Source organism: Choloepus didactylus, chromosome 26, assembly GCF_015220235.1.
Source record: "Choloepus didactylus isolate mChoDid1 chromosome 26, mChoDid1.pri, whole genome shotgun sequence".
Taxonomy (NCBI): Eukaryota; Metazoa; Chordata; class Mammalia; order Pilosa; family Megalonychidae; genus Choloepus; species Choloepus didactylus.
This window is the reverse complement of record NC_051332.1, coordinates 7,207,981-7,214,251: the sequence shown is the minus strand read 5'-3', so window position 1 is coordinate 7,214,251 and position 6,271 is coordinate 7,207,981. Positions and strand designations below refer to the sequence as shown.

The 6,271-nt window shown below is 43.5% G+C and overlaps 2 pseudogenes; one reads left to right on the top strand and one right to left on the bottom strand.

Moving 5' to 3' along the window:
• Positions 1-2,718: 2,718 nt before the first annotated feature.
• Positions 2,719-3,742, bottom strand: LOC119520714 (annotated as a pseudogene).
• Positions 3,743-3,760: 18 nt separating this feature from the next.
• LOC119520713 lies at positions 3,761-4,809 on the top strand (annotated as a pseudogene).
• Positions 4,810-6,271: the final 1,462 nt, after the last annotated feature.

The window sequence follows — 6,271 nt, the reverse complement described above, 5'->3', positions numbered from 1 at the left end:
GATAGGGTTCTTTTAGGGTTTGTAGACCTATTGAAGTCCTTATCTCTAATTTATCAGATCTACAGCTTCGTGGAGTACACTTTCTCTAACTAACCAGCAGGTGGCATCCACGAGCCACTTGTTCTCCACAAGCCAGATCTCCCCTGCTTAACCTTTTTGCTGAGTGGGGGAGTGAGTCTTGTGGGGCCCAATTGGTGTACCAAGCTTGCGTGTGTAGTTGGTGTTGCCTGCCCTGTATGTGGGGTGTGTTTCTGGGCAGTCGGGGAGGGGGGGTGTCCCTAACAATCAAATCTACCTGATGATCCTAGAGTTTTAAAGCTGCTGCAATAGTCTAATCCTTCAGTTCAGTCCTGCCACAGTTTGTCTCTGCCACTGACCCACAAGTCTTTGGTATTGGCGTATGGCTCCTGATACTTGCAAGTGGGCCCCTCTTCCAGGCTGTGCACCCCGGGTCCTCTGTTGAGGGATGACTGTGCTATGTCACAGGTGAGTGCCGTCCCCCCAGGGCAGTTCTGGGCTGCTGGGCTGTGTAGGGAGGCTCCAAGTCTGCTCAAATGGTGGCTGAATTGGGCTTTGTTAATTCACACTGCTCCACCTTCCCAGCTCTGGGACATTCAGCTGAGGTTGCAGGGAAGGCTAATGTCCACGCCCAGTTTTGTGGTGTGTGCCTGTTATTTGAAGCACTTCCGTCACACTGGGTTGTCTGAGACAGCTCTGGGCTATGGGGCTGGCGATGGGCAGGAGTGTTTCCTGTCCACCAGGATGGTGGCTGTGAGCGGACACCCCCCTTTTCTTGGGAAGTTGTGTTGTTTAGTGAATTTTCTCAGCCACTGGATTATTGCCTTTTGTCTCAGAGCTCTCTTATTTCTGCTCTTGACTTGACGTGCCCAAATTGCAATTCTTTGAAGCTTGCTGTATTGAGCTTCTTAGAGTAATTGTTTTAGAAAAAGCAAAAAGGATTTAAAAAAAAAAAAAAAACGGCCCTCCTCAGAGATCTAATGGGTTATTGAAATGCTAATAGACAAAGCAACCAGGGCCATTAAGGAAAGGTGCACAGGGCAGAGAGATCAGCTTTGCTTCGGGATTTGCATATGCGCCTCAAGGCCTGATCTCCGCCCTTCCCCTTTCTGTGTTCACCAGAACTCCAAAAATCCTCTGCTTTTATTTTGGAGTTTTTCGTGTTGTTTTTTTTTTCTATGCCTGTCTCCTCTCTGCTGGGCTGGCTGCTCTCAGAGTCTCTGGTGTCTGGTCTCAGTGTATCTATGGTTGGAGTTTGAATCAGTAGAATGAGTTTTCGATAAGAGCAGCCACTGCAGTTCTCCCTTCTCCTTCCCGGAGCTGACAGCCCCTCCTCCCCCGGGACTGAGCCTGGCAGGGAGGGGCACGGGTCCCCTGGCAGCAAAAACTTACAGATTTCGCTGATCTCAGCAGTTCCACGTTTTCATGAGTGTTGTATGAAGTATGCCCAAAGACAGATTGCTCTGTGGTGTCCAGTCCACGCAGTTCCTGGCTTTTTACCTACTTTCCTGGAGGAGTAACTAAAACCTACAGCTCACCAGTCTGTCATCTTGCCCCGCCTCCGTTGGGGTCTCTTTTGTCACCTTGTAGTGTGGGGTTTGAGTCACAGCCATGCACTCTGGGGCTGTCTTCTGGCTGCTGTTTGTCCTGACAGGGTGCAGAGGGCACTGCAGCCACAGAATCCAGCCTTTCAGAAGCCTCAGATCATCTAGACTGGTATTGAAGCCAGAAAACAGGGTAGGGAAAACTTAGCTGTCATTAACAAGAAAACCAGTATTCATTTTTGTTGTTCATTCCCGTCAACTGTGGAGCCCATTAGTGGGACCACTGAGATGATCCCAGCATATCTGCAGCTCACTTGGGCAAAGGGACATTCAACCCCCAGCTTGAGTGATCATGCAACCCTTTCTGCCTTACAGAAACAGAAACACTTCCTTTGTGTGGACAGACTCAGTCAGGGCCACCACCTTTGACCAACTCAGTGGATAAAACCTGCTGACCCCTGGCAGCCAGATTCAGGAAGGGCAGGCATACTGTACTGGTCTATCTGGCACATTCTACAGTGCCATCTGTCAACAGCAGCAAGGCCACCAGGGACCTGGGCATGTCAACTGTGGTGGAGAATGTAAAATGGAATAGAAAAGGTGAGCCAAGGTGACTCTCAGTAAGGGCTTTTCTGGCCAGTCAGAAATCTGAGGTGACTCCCATTACATAATCTGCACCAATAAGGTATAAAGGCACAAGCAAGAGTGGCCAGGTTAACAGAAATCCCAATGGAGGAACAACAGATTAACCCAAATTTAGGTATACAGTATTCAACTTTTGTTATTTTCCTCCATGAATGAGAGAAAGAAATCCTGATTCTGCTGTGATAAAAAGAAAAGAAAGACAATTTGGGGGTTAAATAGAAGCAACTGGTGGGTTAAAATAGTTATTTTAAGTTAAAGAAAACTTATCTTCAAATAAGCTGATATCCATTGCCTTCAAGCCCCAAATGCTTGCAATGCATTACCCCCCCCATGTAACCTGAGCCTGATGGGTAGAAGTCTTTAGGGTGAGAGAGGGCAGAGCTCTGAGAATAAAATACATTTTGCAGAGTGTACACCACAGCAGATTTGTGCACAAGGATTCTCAGTATTACAGAAAGATGCACAGGTCTTTTAAGGTCTGGAGGATTCTGTGGCAATCCCACATGCCTGTTCAGTTTGAGATTTCCTTCCTGTCTTTGCTTGGCGATGGCTTGACTTATTCCTTGGCTGCATTTGGCTGCTCTTTTAACTACTTTTGTCTTGAGGACACTGTCCCTATGTGGTGGGACCATGACCCTTCATTTCTTTGCTCTTCCTCTTCCAGAAACTGTTGCTCAGACTTGGCTCACTGCATCTGGAGCAGCCAGAGCTGTACCTGCAGCTCAGTGTTGGCCTCTCACTCTTCATGAATTTCTTGATTCAAGTGATTGTTCTATTTCCAGCTTTTCATTCTGTCTCTGTAAATCTTCCAGAATGATCTGCAGCTCCTCTTCATCTTCACTCTCACTCTAACTTTCAGAGGAATATTCCTCCATTTCACTTCAACCATGCTGCTAATGGCTCTGAATCTCAGAGATCTCAGCTCCCAGATGCTTTATCTCTTCTTTCTTGGAAGTGATCTGCCAGTGCAGAAACTGCTCCATGGCAAGGAGCTCCTTCTGCTCTGTCAGGATATCATTCTCCTGGGCAAGATGAATATTTATAACTTCTTCATTTTCACTGATTTCCTCCTTGGAAGCATCCTCTTTTGAAAGACTAGCTATCTCTTGTGCAATCTTGGATTCACACTCTTGTCTTTTAGCTTCTCTCAGTTTTCTTTTAAGGGCCATCAAAATTCTTTGTACTTCCCATAATCTTTCTTCTTTAAATAAATCCTTTATTCCACCCTGCCATTCTCAATGTAAAGAATTCAAGAGAAACTCCTGTCTTCTGATCTCCTTCTTGAGGCTCTCCTGGGTGGCAGGTAGCACGGGCATCATGGCCATGTTACACCAGTGAAGAGGCTTTGTTACCTGCTTTAGAACCACATTCCAAAAGAGCTCTTGCACATGTGTGAAAAACACATATAGGACACAATTGTTAATCTTACAGTGGCTGTGACAGTGGCATGAGCATGGGGCAGCAGTGGCTGGGGCACTGGTCATGCAAAAGCAGGCATAGGTGTGATGGGCAGGTAACAGAGAAGACCTTGGCATCCTCATCAGGGAGTGAGAATGATTGAGTGCTTCCTGGCTTCCACCAGCAGCCCCAGGGGGCACTGCAGTGTGGAACATGACCATGCCCTGACCTGGACCCCCAGCTCTGAGGAGATCAGCCAAAGTTCCCTGGGTTGTAGTGCACAAGTGAGGGCTCACCTCCGTATGACAGCCTCCACAAGCCTCATGAGTCAGTGTCTGATGATGAGAAAGACCATGGGAAGAAAAAGGAAAAACTTAAGCAAAAGGAAAAGAGGGCAGACTATGCTGTCTTTCAGGAATATACCTCTGGAGATGAAGCTGAAAGTCCTTCCAAAATGAAGAGGTCCAAAGGAATCCATGCCTTCAAGAAGCCCAGCTTTTCCAAAAAGAAGGATATTAAAATAAAAGAGAAAAACAAAGAAGAAAACCACGAAAAAGAACAACAGAAAGAGAAGTCAAAAAACTTGACAGCAGCTGATTTGTTAAACAGTGGAAAGAAAAGAAGAAAAAGAAAAAGCCAATTCAGGAGACAGAGGTGCCTTGGGTTGACTTTCCAAATTTCAGACCAATTTCTGGAATTCCACTGGCTCATGCAGTGGAGAAGACCATAATGTATGATGGCATTTGGCTGCCAGCAGTTTTCCAGGGGTGTGCGGATTATGTGGAGAAGTATATCATGAAGTGCAAAGTCATCTGCAGAATTTCAGGAAGCAAATCAAAGTTGGATGAGCCAAAAGCAGCCTATGACTGAGAAGAGCCTCTGAACTTGGAAGAATATGAGCCAAACACTGTAGCCAGTTTTCTGAACCAGTACCTGTGAGACTTTCAAGAGAACTTGCTCACCAAAGAGCTGATGCCCTGGTTTGAAGCAGTGTATGGGAGAAGCACAGAGGATGAGAAGGTGCAGAAGGTCTAGCACCTGCTGAAGAAGCTGCCTGAGTGCAACCATCTCCTCATCTCCTGGCTGATGGTGCACATGGACCATCATTGCCAAGGAACTGGAAACAAAAATGAACATACAGAACATTTCTATATTACTCAGCCCCACTGTGCAGATTAGTACTATGTTGTTTTTACCATGGTAGCTCTGCATTATGCTTAAAAGTTAGGTAGTGTGAGACCTCCCACTTTGTTCCTCTTTCTCAAGATATTTTTGGCTATTCATGGCAACCTGCCCTTCCAAATAAATTTTGTTATTATTTTTTCTATTTCTGCAAAGAAAGTTGTTGGGATTTTAGTTGGTATTGCATTGAATCTATAAATCAGCTTAGGTGGCATTCTCACTGTACATATATTTAGGTCTTGTTTGATTTATTTGGGAAGTTTTTTATAATTTTCTCTGTATAAGCCTATGGGGGACTTGGTTAAGTTTATTCTTAAATACTTGATTCTCTTGGTTGCTAATGTAAATGGATTTTTTCTTGATTTCCTTCTCCTTTTGCTCATTACCTGTGTATAGGAACACTACTGATTTTCACGTGTTGACCTTGTAGCCTGCAACTTTGCTATATTCATTGATTAACTTTAGTAGCTTTGAGGTAGATTTTTCTGGATTTTCTACATGTAGGATCATGTCACCTGCAAACAGTGAAAGTTTTACTTCTTCCTTTCAGTTTGGATTCCTTTCATATCATTATCTTGCCCATTTGCTTTATCTAGAACTTCCAACACAATATCAAACAATGATGGAGAGTGGACATCCCTGTCCTGTTTTCCTGACCTTAGAGTGAAAGCTTTCAGTCTTCCCCATTGAGTATGATGTTACCTGTGAGTTTTTCATATATTGCCTTTATCATATTGAGAAAGTTCCTTTCTATTTGTATCTTTTATGTGTTTTCATCAAAAAAGTATGCAGCATTCTGACAAATGCCTTTTCTGTATCAATTAAGATGATCCTATGGTTCTTCCACTTTGATTTATTGACGTGGTGTAATGCATTAATTGATTTTCTTGTGTGGGAACAATTTTGAATACCTGGAATAAATCCCATTTGGTCATGGTACTTTTAATGTACTGCTGAATTTGATTTGTATTTTGTTGAGGATTTTTGCACCAATATTCATTAAAGAAATGGGTCTATGATTTCCTATTTTGTAGTATCTTTGTCTGACTTTGGTAAGAGGGTGATGTTGGTTTCATAGAGTGAGTTAGATAGCTTTCCCTCCTCTTCAATTTTTTTAAAGAGTTTGAGCAAGATTGTTATTAATTCTTTCTTCAATGTTTGGTAGAATTCACATGTGAAGCCATCTGGTCCTGGACTTTTCTTTCTTCAGTGATTCTTGATGACTTAATCTCTCTATTATGATTAGTTTGTTGAGGTCATCTATTTCTTCTTGAGTCAATGTTGGCTGTTTATGCTTTTATAGGAAGTTGCCCATTTCATCTAAGTCATCTATTTTGCTAGCATCTGGTTCCTTACAATATCTTCTCATTATCTCTTTTACTTCTTTGGGGTCAGTAGTTAGGTTCCCTTTTCCATTTCTGGTTTTGTATATTTGCATCTACTTTATTTCTTTTTTCTTTCTTTCTTTTGTTTTTGTTAGCTAG